Source organism: Caretta caretta, chromosome 1, assembly GCF_965140235.1.
Source record: "Caretta caretta isolate rCarCar2 chromosome 1, rCarCar1.hap1, whole genome shotgun sequence".
Classification (NCBI taxonomy): Eukaryota; Metazoa; Chordata; order Testudines; family Cheloniidae; genus Caretta; species Caretta caretta.
Window position 1 is genome coordinate 231698655 of NC_134206.1, and position 19530 is coordinate 231718184.

General features: G+C 43.1%; 1 long non-coding RNA gene across 1 annotated transcript; it reads left to right on the top strand.

Annotated features, from left to right (window-relative positions):
- Nucleotides 1-251: 251 nt before the first annotated feature.
- Nucleotides 252-19142, top strand: LOC142069618 (uncharacterized). The gene is made up of 2 exons (XR_012665545.1): nt 252-4420; nt 17212-19142. It is a non-coding gene; the product is annotated as an uncharacterized LOC142069618 (long non-coding RNA).
- Nucleotides 19143-19530: the final 388 nt, after the last annotated feature.

Sequence of the window (19530 nt, forward strand, 5' to 3'; positions counted from 1 at the left end):
GGCTGGGGCAGGGGGTTGGGGATGTGTGTGTGTGTGGGGGGGATGGGGTCCCAATGGCACTTTCTGTGGCTCCCAGGAAGCGGCCACCAGGCCCCCTAAGCACATGCACGGCCAGGGAAGTGCCGCGTGCTGTCCTCGTACCCATGGGCGCCACCCCCGCAGCTCCCATTGGTCGCAGTTCCCAGCCAATGGGAGCTGTGAAGCCAGCACTGGGGCAGGGACAGTGCACATAACCTCCCTGGCCACCCATGAAGCCGCTTCTGAGAGCCATGCAGAGCTAGAGAAGGCAAGGAGCCTGTCTTAGCCCTGGGCCCCCACTGCGCTGCTGACCGCACTTTTGATGGTCCGGTCGGCGGTGCCAACTGGAGCTGCCAGGGTCCCTTTTCGACTGGCCATTCCGGTCAAAAACCAGACGACTGGCAACCCTAGTGACAAATCTGAAGTATTGTGCCACATTGATGTGTCAGTAGTAGAGGTTTTAGAACAAATTGATAAATTCAACAGTAGTAAATCACCAGGACCAGATGGTATTCACCCAAGAGTTCTGAAGGACCTCAAATATGAAATTGCAGAGCTAATAATAGGAGTATATAACTTATTGCTGAAACGAACCTCTGTGGCAGATGACTGGAAGGTAGCTAATGCAACACCAATTTTTTAAAAATGGGCTCTAGAGGCAAACCTGGCATTTATAGGACAGTGAGCCTAACTTTAATACTGGACAAATTGGTAGAAAGTATCATGGAAGTGTAGGACTGGAAGGGACCTCAATAGGTCATCTAGTCAAGTTCCCTGCACTCAAGGCAGGACTACATAATAACTAGACTGTTTGCGACAGGTGTTTGTCTAGCATGTTCCTAAAACCTCCAATGATGGAGATTCCACAGCCTCCCCGGGCAATTTGTTCCAGTGCTTAACTACCCTGATGGGAAGATTTTCCTAATGTCCAGTCTAAACCTCCCTCAACTGAACGGCACTCACTAGGCAGGGGACATGGGTTCCAAAGCCCAATGAGTTGAGAGAGGGTGGGGATAGGCACATGTACTTGGTGGTGTGGTATGGGTTCTAGACACCATTTGACCCTTCCTCTCTCCACAGTATAAAAAAAAAAGAGTTTAGACTCAATTGAGAGTCTTGTTACACACTGAAGAGTTGAAATCACTGATGTGAACCTCTGGACTCTGGGGCTGCACTGGCCAAGGACAGCAACTGTGAGTGGGATGCAAAGAAGGGATGGGCACGTTAAAGGGACTTTTGGGTTGCTGGACTTAAGACCCTGAGGGGAAAAGAACGCTGCCCAGTTTACTTGGGGGTGGGTCTTTTGCTCATGGTTTGTGTTTATGAGCCCTAGTTGTTGTCTTCCCAAATTAATGCTGAGTCACTCCCCTCCTTTTTTATTAAAAGTTTTTGCTACACTCAGACCCTGTGCTTGCGAGACGGGAAGTATTGTGTCTTTAGCTATTAGCACCAGAACCTCATGTAGAAAATTAGCAACTGCAGCTCCAAAATGAACGCACTAGTCTTACTATTATTGCTTCTTGATCTATAATTTCTAGAACTAGTGCTGCCCCTACTTAAGGTCCGTTATCCCCATTATGGCTACTGGCACTGATAATGTTACCTAGGCATGGTCTAGTGAGGGTTAGAAGACCTGAGCCCTATTCCCAACTCTGGCTTTATTTGGCTGAATAACCTTGGATAACAAAACTGGTTTTATGCCTGAGCTTTCCCCATTTGTATAGTGATACTTGCCCACCTTTATAATCCTTAGAAGAAAGTAGCTATATAAATTCAAATTATTACTGTTACTCATGGAGGGAATGGCAATATCATGTTCTTCGGCCCTTTCTTGATGGAGATCACAGATTCTCACTCTAAGGAGGAGACCCTACCTATGTGAATGGAGATCCACAGGTTTGAGTTGTTTCAGTACAAACTGCTCTATAACATCAAGATAAGCCTGCGAGGGATAAAAATACGGGGGATGATAAAAATTCAGTGTGTTCATTTGTTCAGCAAAGAGTGAAAGAAATGAGATGTAGCAGCTTTCTGCTGAACAGTTATCACAGACACACTTTGCTAATCTCATTCAGCTTTAGGCAGAAGTTACTCTCCACCCATAAATTACATTCCTGTCCTGTATTAGCCTCACCTGGCAATGCTTCTCTTGGCTCAGTCTCCATACAGTTCCACGGAAGTTATTAACATTTCAAAAGAGGCCTGGTTTGATTTTCAGAGGTGCTGGACATCCACAGCCTCCACTGACATCGCCTCTGAAAATCAATCTAGCAGGCTTGTCTCATATTTCCATTTAGGACTCTGAACCTGGGCATTAGCTGATGTTTCTAGAAGTTCATCTTCTTGAAGGTAATCCTCATTGCCTTTTAAGGTGAGATGGGTTCCAATCGTAAAATTCTGATCAGGGCTCAGAACTGGATTTTAACAACTCCAATTTCAGGGGTGTATGGATTTCGGGTTTGTCCCATTGTAAAATCATGGACCATTTACAAAATTAATGTTTTCTAAGCCTTTAATCATTTTTGTTGCACTCCTCTGGACTTTCTCCAATTTGTCCACATCTTTCCTGAAATGTGGTGCCCAGAACTGGACACAATACTGCAGTTGAGGCTTTTTGTGTGGAGTAGAGCGGAAGAATTACTTCTCGTGTCTTGCTTAGTATGCTGCTACTGATACATCCCAGAATGATATTCACATTTTTTTGCAACAGTTTTACATTGTTGATTCATATTTAGTTTCTGATAAATTCTAAGCCCCAGATCCTTTTTTTCAGTCTTCCTTCCTAAGCAGTCATTTCCCATTTTGTATTGATTGTATAATTGTATTGATTGTACAGTTGATTATTTCTTCCCAGGTGTAGTATTTTGCATTTATCCTTACTGAATTTTATTCTATTTATTTCAAACCATTTCTCCAGTTTGTCAAGATTATTTTGAATTCTAATCTTGTCCTCCAAAATGACCCCTCTCAACTTGGTATCATCTGCAAACTTTATTCGTGTACTCTCTGTGCCATTATCCAAATCATTTAAGAAGCTATTGAGCAGAACTGGCCCAAGGACAGGTCCCTGTGGGACCCCACTCGATATGCCCTTCTGGTTTGACTGTGAAATATTGACAGCTAGTCTCTGAGTACAGTTTTCCAACCTGTTGTGCAGTCACCTTATAGTAAGTCCTTCTAAGCTATGTTTATCTAGTTTACTTATGAGAAGGTCACGTGAGTTAGTATCAAAAGCCTTACTAGAGTCAAGATATACGACATCTACTGCTTCCCTGCCCCTCCCCCAGAGCCACAATACTTAATACCCTGTCAAAGAAGGATATTAGGTTGGCTTGATACAATTTGTTCTTGACAAATCCATGTTGACTGTTACTTATCACATTATCATTGTTTAGGTGCTTACAAATTGTTTGTTTGTTTGTTTGTTTGCTCCATTATCTTTTTGGGTACCGGAGTTAAGCTGACTGATCTATAATTCCCTGGGTTGACCTTACACCCCCTTTTATAAATAGGTGTTATATTTGTCTTTTCCAATCCTCTGGAAGCTCTCCCGTCCTCCATGATTTCTCAAAGGTAATCATTAATGGCTCAGAGATCTCTTCAGATAGTTAAGTATTGTAGGATATATTTAGTCAGGCCCTTCCAGCTTAAAGACATCTAACTTGTCTAAGTAATTAACTTGTTTTTTTTCTATCTTAGCTTCAGATCCTACCCCATTTACACTGATGTTCACTGTGTTAGTCATCTGATCAGCGCTAACCTTTTTGGCGAACATTGAAATAAAAAAGGCATTTACCACTTTGGCCATTGCTGAGTTTTCTGCTATTGTCTTTCCCTCCTCATTGAGTAATGGGCCTAACCTGTCTTTGGTCTTTCTTTTCCTTCTGATTCAGTGGTCTCAAAGTCCCAGCCTGGGGGCCATCTGCGGCCCGAGAACCTCCCCACTGTGGCCTGCAGAGGAGAGATGCATGCAGACACGCTGCCAGCAACCTTTGCTGCAGGCACTGCCCCCCGCAGCTCCCATTAGCTGGGGGAGAGGGACAGAGATATCACTAGTTGCCAGGCAGAGTCAGCCATGGAGGAACCATCAATTTTTTCCACAATGAATATAAACAGGTCAAAATACCGAATACAACTATCTGATGCCCACCTTACTGCACTCCTGAAGGTTTCAGCTGCTTAGTCACCGAGGCCAAAAATCAACAAACTGACAGAACTGAAGCGTTGCCAGGTTCTGGCAAACACTAAAAAGTCTCTGGCAGGCAAAGAAGTTGTATGACAGTTTTATTATTTCTAAGAAATTCAAAATAAAAAATACAATATAAATCGTTTTATTTTCTGAACAGCATCTTCGGTGACATTGGCCCTCTGGGAGGATTTGAGGACTGGCACTGGCTCTAAGGTAAATTGAGTTTGAGACTCCTGGTCTAATTGATTTGTAAAGTGTTTTCTGGCTACCCTTTATGTCCCTAATTAGTTTAATCTCATTTTATGGCTTGGCCTTTCTAATTTTGTCCCTACATGCCTGTGGCGTTTGGGGTATTTTTTATAATTCATCCTTTGTAATTTGACCCAATTTCCACTTTTTGTAAGACTTTTTTTTTTTTTTTTGAGTTGCAAGTCATTCAAGATCTCCTGGTTAAGTCAGGGTGGTCCCTTACGACACTTCCTATCTTTCCTATGTGTTGGGATAATTTTCTCTGATGCCCTTTAAAAAACTGCCAACTCTCCTGAACTCTTTTCCTCTTTAGACTTACTTCTCATGGGATCTTATTTACCAATTCCCTGAGTTTGCTAACTTCTGCCTTCTTGAAGTCCATTGTCTTTATTCTGCTGTTTTCCCCCCTACCATGCCTTAGAATCATGAACACTATCATTTCATGATCACCCTCACCCAAGATGCTTTCCACCTTCAGATTCTCAACTAGTTCCTCCCTCTTTGTCAGAATCAAATCCAGTATAGTCTCTCCCCTAATCATGTTCTTCATCTTCTGTAATAAAAAGTTGTCTCCAATTGGATAATCTTTGCCCTGCTGTATTGTTTTCCCAACAGATATCTGGGTAGTTGAAGTCCCCCATCACCACCAAGTCCTGTGCTTCAAATTATTTTTTTAGTTGTTTAAAAAAAGCCTCATCCGTTTCTTCTTCCAGATTAGGTGGTCTATAGTAGACCTCTACCGTGACATCACCATTGTTTTCTGCCCCTTTTATTCTTGCCCAGAGACTTTCAACAGGTCTGCCTCCCACTTCTATCTCAACCTTAGTCCAAGTATATATATCTTTGATATACAAGGCAACACCGCCTCCCTTTTTTCCCCTGCCTGTCCTCCTGAGAAAGTTGAACCCTTCTATGATGTATATTTATAAATTAGTTTTATATGGCTCTCAGAGATAGAAACAGACCAGTGTTGCAACTCTGTTAGCATTTTTACCTCAGCTCTAGTAATCCAAAATGGTGACTGGAAGTCTCTGAGTGGTAAACTCAGGAAAGTTCTACTGGATTGGTGCCCAATTAATTGAAAATATAAACATGAAAACAGGACAACCCACTAAGAGCGGTATACATTCATTAATTCATTCACTCATTTGCTTATTCATTCTTCTGCTTGTAAGGCATAAAGTACACACTTCAGTCACCTCTTTCTAGCATGCCCAGTTTTCTGCCAGTGTGGCAACCTGCTCTATATTAAAGCTGAGGTTAGTGAGATTGGCAGTCACAACATCCATCTAGCATGTGTGGGGGCCACCCATGAGGTCATCTCCATCCATCTTTTGTTGGATCAAACACTTAAAATTGGTGGGTTGGTATGGACTCTGGCATATGGAACAGATGGCCAAGCCACCTGAACTGATGTTAAGACACTTGGGTAGACAATGAAGGTATGTTGGTCCAATGCCTAACATCCTCATTCATAACATGATGAAGCCACCATGTTGTTGTTTCATGCCAGCTGGCACATTTGTGTCACTGTGGTGGCCCAGGTTTTAGAGCCAAACAAAAGGACAGAAGCCACTACTACTTGATAGCTGCACATCTTAATCTGAGTTGATATGTGATGTTGAGTCCACAGAAGCTTCCAAAGAGTGTGCATAACACCTGTAGCCTTGCCAATTCAATGGTTCATGTCAGCAAGGCAACCTCCCTCCTTGGTGACAATGGAGCCAAAATACTCAAATACATTGATGAATTTAACTTCTTCTCCATTGATTACAATGGGTGGGCTAGACATCTGTTCATCAGCCAGTTCATCAGTTTGATGTTCTTTCAGTTGACTTGAAGACCAAGCTTACTTGCTTCATCCATAAATATATTCAGTTCATTGGCTTGTGATTGGCTTGTGAGGGTGTGAATATAGCTGTGTCATCTGCCCATTCTAGGTGTGTTATGCAAAAGTCATGCAGCATCACTTCCAGTATGTGGCTAGTGATGGCTTTCAACTTTTGGTCAATAATGGTGTTGAACCCACACATCCTTTATGGATGCCTCTGTTGTATTCAAACCAGTTAGACATTCTAGGACCTAAGTGGACCCAGCTCTCACTTTGATGGTACATTTCTATGAGACACCAGAGGAGTTTGCCAGTCACTCCAGCAGCTTGCAGGCAGAGCCAAAGAGAGTAATAATCAACAGAATCAAAGGAAGCTTTTAAATCAATAAATGTTATATACACCTTATCCTTCCTATGCCAAAACTTCTTTTTCAATAGTTTGTCTAATGGTAAAAAGCTGCTCCATGGTTGATTGGCTGGATGTAAACTTGGTGACCCCCTAGATGGTGTAGATTCCTTATGGTAGGCTTGACACACTCAAGAAGAACCAGTGTAACAGTTTGCTTAGAATGAAAGGCAAAGTGATGCTGCTGTGATTGGAACACAACACAATAATCCCATGGTGCCAGTTGTTGGGTAGTTTCTCATGAATACACACTTTGGTGATAATATGGGTCAGTCACTACAAGATGGAATCCTCACCATGCTTGATCATCTCGGCAGCTTTACCACAAATCCTGGCAGTATGGCTATTCTTGAGTTTATAAGCTGTTCTTCAAACATCCTTGAGAATGACATCCTCTACATTACATGGATGGGCAGTCACTGGACTCTTCACATCCTCCTGGAGCTGAGGATCTGCAGTTCTGATCGGACATTCTGCTTTGGTGTTCAGTATGTTACCATGTCTATCATTGATGAGTGAAGATCTATTCCTTGGACCAGCTTTTAAGGTGCACAATTCTTTACAGACAGTGCCATAGTTGTTTCTGGATAAAGCAGCTTCCATCAATTGAGACTTATTTGACCAAAACAGCTCATGGTCCTGCTTTAAAGCTGTGTTACACAAGACATTGAGGTGTCAGTATTCTTGGGTGTTCCTGTTTAAGCAAGCCACACACATTTTTCTATGATGTCCAGGATCTGTTGACTGATCTATTGATGTTTTCCCCAGCACTTTGCTGGTGACGTCCATAATAGAAGCCTGGAAACGGTCCCACAAGTTATTGATTGCCTTGTGTTCAAGGCTTTCATCAGCAAGGGCTAGAGCTTCAAATTGTTTGTAGGTTTCAGCCTGTATTATAGAAACTGACAGATGCTGCTGTCAGAATGGAAGTCTAAACAACTAATGGAAGGCTTCCTTTGGGTTGCCTTCAACCACAGTTTCACTGTGGCCACGAGCAACCCATGGTCAATATTCCCAACTTCAGCACCCCTGAACACCCAGCAGTGTTCATACAGCTTCTCCACGGACTGGATATGAGAATGTGCTCTACAGCTTTGTGGGTTCGTCCATCATTCGAATACTACAGCCACATATTTATGTTCTACTGTTGGAAATTCGGGTCAGAAACATGGAGTCTGGTTGCAGCACAAAGCACAAGCAATCACTTACTATTATTGTTTACGGTTGCTTCCATAAAGAAATGCCTGATGCTTTCTGGCCAAGCTGTTCTAACATCAGCTCCCAGCATGGTGTTGGCATTGCATAGCACAATGGTAATGTCGTGAGTGGATACTCTGGTGATGACATCACACATGGCTCATGTATTGTCTATGAGGGTTTTACAAGCTTTCCTTGACAAGGCCAAGACAACACTACCGAAGCTGACGCAGCTGCCACCCTCTCCACTGGGGCTTCGCCACAGATAAGAGCCGTTAATAATCATTTAACCAGCACTACTCCAATGGGTCTTGCGCAGTCCTGCCATTAAAATGTTGTATTGGTTCAATTCACATGGCAAGAAGGTAGGAGCACCAATAGTTTTTAGGGTGAGTATGTTCCGAACATCAACTCTATATTGTGTATGAAGGTCCAAAAACCCTGAGTCCATCATTCTATGAGGGGGTTTGTTCTGGGTTGCAGATGGAGTAATGTTTAGTGTGCAGTTCATAGCAGCAAAAACCTGCACCACTTCCCCATAGACAGCAGGTGATTCTGGTTTGTCAGCTAGCCAGGCCTGTGCCACCCGAGGCAAACTAAGAGTAGTAGAAGAGCTAGAAAGCATGACTGGGGAAATCATGCTCCATGAAATGCAGTCTGCAACAGGGGTCCACAAGAAGGATGTCCGTTGCCACCCCCACTAGTAGGGGCATGGATTGGTGGAAAATATTGTGATGCAAGTTAAGCACTAAACAGCTGAGGGCAAGGAGGCTTATCAGGAACCTCCAGAAAGTAGAAATCTCCCATCAGACAGTGGAAATCTGTGTAAGTCAGAAGCTTGTGCCAGATGTTGAATTGTAGAGCACTCCTATGCCAGATACGGATGAAAACAAAACAGGAGGCTTAATCTTGTTTAATGTAAAAACCCCAAACCTGCCATGCTGCACAGTCCAGATGAAATCCAACACACAATGGATGCCAAAGGCACCCGATCGCACCATTCATGAAGCAGCAGAGGAAGGCCAACAGATCAGCTATACAGAAATAAAAGTAAAAGGAGCACAGCATGAAAACAAAGGAAAATATATTTTCTGGGAGCACAATGGAATGTCTCATGCCACATGTGCAAGCACTGTACAAAAACTGTCTCATCCATGAAGAATGCAGCCTGAAGCTTGCCATAGTCCTTATTCAAAGAAAAGAAGTTGTCCACACTCCACCAATAAAATGAAGTTTAGCATACTCTGCACACAGAGAAAAGCATCAAGATTATAGTAAAGTGGCCATGATAGGGTTAACTGGGTTCCCCAGCGTGTTACTTGTTACTGGACAGTAAATTCTCTGTGAGATTATAATGAAAGTTATAATGAGCTCCCAGTGAGATGTTGTAACGGAGAGGGCCAAGATGATGCATAAGGAAGGCCTATATCAAGCAGGAGTAGAAAGAGGTATTTTCTTTGTATATGGCATTAGTGAAACTATTACTGAAATAGTGTGTCCAGTTCTGGCATTCACATTTCAGTTAAGGTGTTGAAAAACTGGAAAGGGTTCAGGAAAAAAATCTAGAAGAATGATCTGAGGTCTAGAAGGATACCTTATAGTGAGAGACTTAATAAAATCAATCTACTTAGTTTATTCAAGAGAGAGGTTAAAAGGTGACTTAATCACAGTCCCCAAATACTTAATAAGGGGAAAACACTTCTGATAGTAGATGCCTCTTTAATCTAGCAGAAAAAGGTAACGAGGTCCGGTGATTCCTGCTTAGATGCTGAAGCTAGATGTGCTTTAGTTAACTAGAAATGTTTTGAGAAAAGTTATTGGGCTCAGTACGGAGTAACTGGATGAAGTTCTGTGGCCTGAGTTAAACTGGAGGTCTGACTATATGACCTAATAGTTCCTTCTGGCCTTAAAAAATTAAGATTCTAGACTAACTGAGACTAGAAAGACAGTGCAATTTTTTTATATTGGAAGAATTTACCTTGAGAGATTGTAGATTCTTTACATCAAGGCTGGATATCTTTCCAAAAACTATGCTAGGGCTCAAACAGAAGTTTGGGCTTAATGCAGAAATTGCTAGGTGAAGTTCTATGGCCTGTGCTAAGCAAGAGGCCAAACTAGATGATCACAATAGTGCCTTCTGGTCTTAATATCTCAGACATTTATTAATTAGGTCTACATGTCTTTTAGAGATGGAAACAGACCAGTATTGTCCATTGGCAGCATTTTTACCTCAGTCCCAGTAACTCAGAATGGTGAATGGGAACGCCCACATGGCAAACTCGAGAGAGTTCTATTGAGTGGTGATCACTTAATATGAATATATAAATAAGAAAGTAGGACTAATAGGTGTATGGCTTGGTGGAAAATATTGTTATGCTAAAGTTAAGAACTGAGCAGGTTCAAGCGATGGGAACAGAAAGAAGCCTATTTGAGCACCAGTTCTCCCAGCTGAAAGTGGACATCTATATGAATCAGAAGCTTGCAGTAGACTTTGATTAGAACAGTCCTGTACTGAATATGGACTAAAACAACAAAGGAGGCTGCTTCTTGTTTAATGTGAAAATCCCAAGCCTGCTGTACACATAGGTTGAAATCCAACATACAGTGTATTTCAAAGGCAGCCGGTCACACCATTCACAAAGCAGCAGGACAAAGCCCACAAACCAGCTATACAGATTAGCGTAGAATCGAAAGGAGTGTACTAGGTACAGAATGAAGACAGCGATACAAAGGAAAAGACATACTTTTCTGGGACTGCGCAATGGCACCAGTTGTGCCACATATGCAGCAACTGTACAGAAGCAGTCTCCTCCACACAGGATGTAGCCGGCAGCCTGCCATAGTCCCCATGCAGAGAAGGAATATTTGCCACACTCTGCAAATAAAATGAAACTTAGCATACCCTGCACACAGAGAAAACCACTGAGGTGAACACATTACATTCTGAAGCTAACAAGCAAGTATGGCTCTACTGGCCTCAAAGGATTATCCCACCCTGTGAAGCAATGAGCGGCATGGCCTGTGGGAGTGGAATTTTAATAAGGGGAACCTGAATGCAGAGACACACAAGACAATTTAGTAAAAGGTGATACAGAGAAAAAAGTCGACATTCCCCTATGAACAATTCATCTTAATGTAAAAACCAACATCCACCAGTTCAGGGAGGCTAAGTAGCATTTGTTTCCTATATTGTGTTGTACTTGCAAAATAGAGGGGATGTTAATGCATCCAAGGTACCTTCATCCTGAATTGACTCCAGGAATTTGCAGCAGGTCATCTGTGATAGCTCAGAATAATCCTAAAGTAGCCTGGAAAATAGTGAGGGAGCAGCACTGGCTGAGATAATCCTACTCACCAGAAAGTATAATGACATTCTTTTTGATAGTTGTAACACCGTTTATTCTGAGCCCACTGATTTAATGACTTTATTTGTTGGTTGACTCTAAGCAACCAATGTGTTGCTGGATTTCAGGCAAAGAATCTTCCACTTCAGACTCATTCATCCAAAAGAGCTCACTGTCATGGGACTATGGTAAAGTTACTGGAAGAGCTTTCCTCGAACGCTGAACATGGAACTTTATTAGAATAAGGAATATGGCATTATCTTTAAAGCTACTTTCTCAGTGCTTTGTGTGTGTGAGAGAGAGAGAGGGCGTCGCAAGCGAGTTCAGGCCCGGTTTAAAAAAATATTTCAAAAGGAGCTGGGTCACTGAGGGGTCAGAGAGGTAGGGTGAGAAGTGGAGCCAGGTTGCTGAGGTGCTCACATTACATACTGTTTTACCAAAGCAGCTGCTCCCAGATTATGTCTTACCAGAGTTGCTCCCTCACTATTTTCCCCACTACTTTAAACACTGAAACTCATAATATGTATAAATGATAGAATAACCACCAAAAGATAGTCTGGCACATACCGGTGCCATACACATATCTGTACTGTGGGTACTAGCCTCAGGTGCACTGACTGTGAACACGGCTCTAAGTCACCTGACCATCACCCATGATCCTGGGGCCAGACTTGTCTCTAACACAAGTTAGAATAACTACTGGGCTGTTCTAATTTCCATTGCATAGACCAGTCCCATAGGGACCATTCTGCTGACCCAAGGTTGCTGGAACACCGCATGCTCTGGCTGCACTCCAGTCCACCCCAGACTGTCCTTATATGTAGTTGGTGTTACATTGCCAGCAAGTTCCCCTGTAACAGGGGAATTCCTAATTGCTGTGTTAGGGCAGCCTTAAATCCCTTTTGTACTGGTGGAGGATTTAGTCTGGGCTGAAGATCTGGGTCCATATTGTTTGTTCTCTTCGACTTTTGCTCTCCCTCGTTTCTGCTCTCTTTTCAGTGTTTCCTAAGTGGGATGTAAACCTAGTCTCATTTGAGTCAGAGCTGAGTTTTTGAACCCATGATGTTGAAGTGAATATAGAATTAGGCAAGAAAAGTTTGCCCATCACTGGTTAAATCATCCACAGTTACAGAGAAAGCTAAAATTCTGGATGCTATTGCTTTTGAGGTGTCCGAAGTTGGAAATTATGTCTTCCTCTATTGAGGCTGCCTACTCCCCCTGATGTTAAAGCTTTTACCAAGTTGTTACTCAGCCCTGGTCTACGCTATGAGTTTAGGTCGAATTTAGCAGTGTTAGTTCAATTTAACCCTGCACCCGTCCACATGATGAATCCATTTTTGTCGACTTAAAGGGCTCTTAAAATGATTTCTGTACTCCTCCCTGATGAGGGGATTAGCGCTGAAATCGACATCACCAGGTCGAATTTGGGTAGTGTGGACGCAATTCAATGGTATTGGCCTCTGGAAGCTATCCCAGAGTGCTCCATTGTGACTGCTCTGGACAGCACTTTCAACTCAGATGCACTAGCCAGGTATACAAGAAAAGCACTGGGAACTTTTGAATTTCATTTCCTGTTTGGCCAGTGTGGCGAGCTCAGCAGCAGCGGTGACCATGCAGTCCCAGAATTGCAAAAGAGCTCCAGCATGGACCAGACAGGCGGTACTGGATCTGATCGCTGTATGGGAAGATGAATCCTTGCAATCAGAACTCCGTTCCAAAAGACAAAATGCCAAAATATTTGAAAAAATCTCCAAGGCCATGATGGACAGAGGCTGTAACAGGGGCCCACAGCAGTGCTGCGTGAAAATTAAGGAGCTCAGGCAAGCCTACTAAAAAAACCAGAGGCAAACGGCTGCTCCGGGTCAGAGCCCCAGACATGCTGCTTCTATGATGAGCTGCATGCCATTCTAGAGGGTGCCCCTACCACTACCCCACCCCTGTCCGTGGAGGAGGAGGAGGAGGATAGCGCATGACAGGCAAGTGGAGAAACCGTTCTCCCTGACAGCCAGGAACTGTTTATTGTCCTGGAGCCAGTATCCTCCCAAGGTGGGCTCCCAGACCATAAAGCTGGAGAAGGCACCTCTGGTGAGTGTACCTTTGTAAATATAATACATGGTTTAAAAGCAAGTGTGATTAATGATTAATTCGCCCCGAAGACTTGGGATGCATTCGCGGCCAGTACAGCTACTGGAAAAATCTGTTAACATGTCTGGTGATGGAGCAAAAATCCTCTAGGGACATTATTAAGGGGACATTCAGAGGTGGCAGTTCCTGCTGGGCTGTTTGCCTGTGGCTGAAAAGTCATCCCTGCTTTTAGCCATGTGGGGGGGGGGGGGGGGAAGGCGTTCATGCTGAGCTGTTCACGTTTGGGTGGCAGGGATCTTCCCTGATACTTGTCACGTGGTGGGAGGAGGGGTGAAGTGATCATCCCAGAGAATTGGGTTTGTGCTGCACATTAACCTGAAAACCGCAGCCCCTCCTTTTAAATGGCCAACCCAATGGGTGCTTGGTATGGGAAAGGAGGGTGCTGCTGTTTGAAAACATTCCAACCATAACCACATGTTATGAAGGTTGAAGAAGCTGAAAGACTGTGGCTTACCATGGCTGCCTGCAAGCCGAATTCTGTTGCCTGGCCCTGCGTGTGTGATGTCTCACACCAAACTGGCAGGCCCTCAATATAAGAGGCAAAATGCAACCTTGTACCGAAAGCACATGTGCTATGTAATGTTATCAGCGTGGTTCACCATGAAAGAGTCTACCCTTTGTTCTCTAAAATGTGTCTTTTTAAATACTACACTCCCTTTTTTTCCTCCCGCAGCTGAAAATGTTTCAACGCTCCCCCTATCGCCTCTGTCCCAGAGGCTAGCACAGATAAGAAGGCGAAAAAAACGCACTCGCGATTAAATGTTCTCTGAGCTCATGCAGTCCTCTTGCACTGAAAGAGCTCAGCAGAATGCGTTCAGGCAAACAATGGCAGCAGTGTTAGTTCAGTCCATGAAAGCAGAAAATGAAGCAGAGGACAGGAGGGAAGAGCAAGAGGAGAGGTGGTGGCAGCATGATGAAAGGAGGTAGGATGCAATGCTGAGGCAACTGGGTGATCAAACTGATGGGCTCCAGCATCTGGTGGAACTGCAGGAAAGGCAACAGGAGCACAGACCACCGTTGCAGCCCCTGTGTAACCGCCCACCCTCCTCCCCAAGTTCCATAGCCTCCTCACCCAGATGCCCAAGAACGCGGGGAGGGGGGGCCCCCTCCGGACATCCAACCACTCCACCCCAGAGGACTGCCCAAGCAACAGAAGGCCTGGCCAGTCATGAAACTGGTTTTCAAAGCTTCTCTGATGCGAAGCGTGTCCTGCTGTGCTCTTCTAATCGCCCTGGTGTCTGGCTGTGTGTAATCAGCGGCCAGATGATTTGCCTCAACCTCCCACCCCACCATAAACATCTCCCCCTTACTCTCACAGATATTGTGGAGCGCACAGCAATCAGCAAAAACAATGGGAATATTGGTTTCGCTAAGGTCTAACCGAGTCAGTAAACTGCACCAGCGCGCTTTTAAACATCCAAATGCACATTCTACCACCATTCTGCACTTGCTCAGCCTATAGTTGAACAGCTCCTGACTACTGTCCAGGCTGCCATGTCAGACAACATGGAGAAATTCGCTATTGAGACAATAGCAGCAGAGCAGAGTTGCAGTGGAAGCGGTGGATGATGATGGTTAAAAGTCCTACTGCACTGTCTGCTGAAAGCAGTATGGCGGCTGCATGGAAAAAAGGCATGAAACGATTGTCTGCTGTTGCTTTTGCGGAGGGAGGGACAACTGACGACATGTACCCAAAACCACCTGTGACAATGTTTTTGCCCCATAAGGCATTGGGAACTTAACCCAGAATTCCAACGGGCGGCGGAGACTGCGGGAACTGTGGGATACCTACCCACAGTGCACCGCTCCGTAAATCGATGCTAGCTACGGTAGTGAGGACACACACTGCCGATTTAATGCGCTTAGTGTGGACATATGCAATCGACTGTATAAAATCAATTTCTAAAAATTGACTTCTATATCGACCTAATTTCATAGTGAAGACATAACCTTGAAGTAATAGAGCCCATGCTAGAAAAATACAGTAAGAGAATCATGAAAAAACATTTTTTAATGCTTAGGCTAGGTGTTGTCTGAATGGTTCTATGCCCTACAGCTTAACTACAAAGACTGCAGTAGTTCTGGTTTTCATGCCATACAGTATGAATGGTGTGACTTCAGATCCATACCTTTATTTTAGCTTCATTCCACAGAGCTAATGCTGGTGGGGGGAAATATTTGGTCCTCTTAGATTAAAGGGGCCAAAGCCTGATGGGCTGAGGGCTGCACTGACAACTTGTACCTTTAATAACAATTTTAAAATGTTCATTAAAAAGTTCTTGGTGCCCTACCAATTAATGAAGGTTACATATGATGACCCAGCAGCAAATAGTAGTTATACAGAAAAAATGAATTACCTCCACCAATAATCAAAACAGCCCCTTCAGCACCATCTTTCCCACAGCCCCTCCTCCAGGAACATCCCCTTAATATTCCTCAAAAGCCCTGTCAAGTAAGTGTCCTTTATAGCAGGCCTAAAAGGGCATCAATTGTGGCTGTTTCAGCCCAATGGGGAAGTTCCAGAGGCTGAGACTCCTCTCTGAGATACCAAGAGGAATCCAACTGGAGGGCAGCTGCTGGCCACAGCTGGGGCAGTATGGTGTGGGAAGAGAGGCATTCTCTCAGGTAGGCAGGTCCCAGGTCACTTAGGGCTTTAAAGATCATGACCAACACCTTAATCACCACTAGCGGACCAATACACAGCCCGTTCAGATCCTGGAGCACTGGTTTCACGTACTCTCAATGAAATAGTCAGTAAGTGAGCTGCTGCATTCTGCACCAGCTTCTGTCTCTGATGTCATTGCCTTGAGGGAACAAAGGTATAAATAACTTTGCCAGTGCCACATTTGAAAGGAAAGGTTTCAACTTGCTAACCAGGCACAGAGGGTAAAAAGCGGATTGGGTTACTCCTGTGATCTAAACATCTAGCAGCAGCTGAACGGCTGCACTCCCTCTGCTGCCGCCTTCACTGCTCTCATCAACACCTCAGTCTTATCTGGCCTGAGCTTCACCCAGCACGCTTTCGTTCAGTCTCAAGTGGGCACTGAAGAGCAGAACTACATTATCTGAATTGGACAAGACAGGGGCATACCGTTCGGGGGTCCTTAGCATATTGAAAATGCCACATTCCATGCCACTTTATTAACTCTCCTAACACCCCCAAGTACACATTGAACAGGAATGGTGACAGAATGGCACCTTGTGACACGCCACACTTGATAGCCCTTACAGAAGAGAAACAATTGCCCACAACTATCTACTGAGATCTTGCTGAGATCTTGCCCCACGTTCTTGCTGCTATGTAAAGCCTTCAGAATCCCCTCAGGTCTATTAGTTGATTGTTATGGCTCACGCTCGCCTCTGTCCTTTGGTGTCTAACCAGTAGCCTTGCAAGTCAGGCCAGTCTTCTCTGTATTGTCATATGCCTTTTCTGGAAGACGTAACAGGCTTTCTTCCTTCCAGAGCTTCAGCTGTGCCTCATTCAAAGTTGTGGCTCCTTCATCTTGCATTGGAACCTCTGCCACACAGTCAATGACTCTTTCTGCTGGTGTCAAAGCTGTTGCTAGACTGGCATGTTTTTGTTCCCCAATCCTGGCTTTCTTGTTGCCACTGTCCCAGCTCTATCTCCCAGACTGGGCATCAGCGTTAGTGCACTGTATGGAATTACTAATCCAAACTGACATTGCAGGACATTGCCAAACAAAAACAAATAATAAAGATATGACTGCTTTTCTCGTAGCAAAGATGGATCGAACAGAGAAACAAAACTGAGGTAATGGCATAGGGTAATTCATAGGTTTGTTTTTTATAGTGTGTGTTTTTACCTTGGCAGAGTGTACTGAACACAGTGTAATGAAGAGATTTAGATTTTACCCATGATGATCCAGAAGAGGGAAGGAATGCAGAATGAGCGACACAGAGAGGGAGAGTAAAGATTGGAACATGTAACAGCTCCCAGACCTGCAAATAGAACATATTTCTTGTGTCAGCATGCTCGGAGTGAGACTGCCCTGAGATGAGTTCTGATCCCTGCAGAGCTGGGTCTATTTTTGAGAGAAGAGTTCTTCCCTGGGAAGGAAACTGCAGCACGTATCTCATAGCGAAAACAGCTTGCAAACAGGAACTGTGCCAGGTTTGCAGAGTATTAGCTCTGCTAAGTGCAGATGCTTGCTGAGTAGAGCTGTATGAATGATTCAGTGGCTGAACTGAACCATTTTTAAAAATTGTTTTGGCTTATTTTAAATGAGTTTGGGGTGTGTGTGGTTTATTTATTTTTTTTGTAAATCCAAACTCAAAAAATAATTTTTTTTGAGTCAAATGCAACATTTTTTTTTTTTTTTGGCCCAAAACAAAATGTTTTGTTTGTTTTACCCTCTTTGCCTTCTTCAGCAGTTTGGGGGCTTGGGTGCTTACAAGGATTATCTGTGTCTGTCTCATTTAATCATTTCCCTGCCACTGCAGAGGCCTTGAGCACTGGTGCACTTCAGGCCTTCCTACTCTGTACCTATGACACATACTAGTGCAGTCTCCTATGGGCTGTAATCCCTTGGTCTAATTTCGGTTGTTGGGTTTGGCATAGATGTTGTTGAGTTTAGTGGTGTTGGTGGCCTGTGTTACACAGGTCAGCCTAGAGGCACTGGAGGTCCCTTCTGGCCTTAAATTCTACAACTTGATGACTCTACATTTTAAAAAAAAAAATTAAATCGCAGTAAAATTCTAAATGAAAAGATGAACCAAATGAAAAAATCATTTGAAAATGTTGAAACGACAATTTATCATTTTTTTTTTCAGAGATTTTTTTTTAAATGTGCTTTTAGTAAGCAGCCAAGGGTTGCGAGCAGAGGCCTGGAGCTGCTGACTCAAATTTCATTTTATTGGAATGTTTCTCTTGTATGGAGCATTAAGAGTATGCCAGCTGAGGAAGTAGGCCCCCCACAACAGCTACATAGCCAAACGAGATGATTAGTCATTTTTTACTCTGTTTTACACTTTCTTATTCTGCTGCAACAAATAGCAGCTGAGCTGAATATAAACAGAGGCTACTTTTTAACTTCTTTGTATTTGAAAATAAATGCATTTGTATCTGACTTTAGAGTTTCAGTTTGACATTAGAGGGAGAAGTTATTGTGCAAGAACGACATTTCAAGCTCTCTTGTACAACACCACATTATACAACACAAGCGAAAAGAGAGAGAACACAAGCATTCCTACAAGTTGTTTAAAATGTCCCCATTACTACAATGCAAACTACCGTTTATTTTATGAATAATAGAATCCTTAGCTGGTGTGAATTGATGCAAGTTCCTTTTGAATATATTTTACAGCTATTCATAAAAAGATACTTGAATCTGGAGTTGTCCTGAAACAAGTGACATATGATGTTACTTAAATCAAGAATTTCACAGACTGGCCAATGTAAAAAAGAACCAGGACTTTAATTGAAGCTTTCACAGAAACATCTGATATTAGGTGTCAAACAAATGAAAAACTTGCTACCACAATTAGTATAAAACCTTTTTGATTTAATGAAAATTTAATTTGTTAAAATTCACCATACTGCAATAAAGAAAAAAAGGAAGCAGCTTTTTCATCTTATTACAGTGAAAACTCAGCAAATAAATTTTTTAGAATTTTTTTCCATAAAAAGCAATAATTCTTTCACAGACCTCCTTGGCTTAGTATGACTTACATTTTTTAAATGTGATTTTTGTTTTTGCTCATAGAGCTTTGCTTTAAATAAACTTTCTATCGATCTAAAATTTTGACAGTCTACGTGTGATTACTTTGATCCCGTCAGAGAGAACAAAAAGCCAGCCAACAATTGTTTTATGCGATGGTGGTGTACAGGATGGAGTTATTGAGAAACACGGTTAGGAAATTCACTGCCAGAGGCAATGGTGAAATATGTTTGGAATGGGTCTGGACAGGAGAGAGTCTTTGTTCCTTATTTTTTTTAAATGCTGCACAAGCAGGTCAATTTTTTGCAGAATGTTTAGAGTGGAATGTTAAAGAGTGTTCAAAAGATAATCTCTTAAACAAACTACCTAATGATCGCCACAGGCAACATTTCCATCTTGGAATTGTGGAAGCATGATATTGCAGGTAGCTTTTCTTAAAAATCTCATATTTCTTGGGGAGAAAACACTATCTG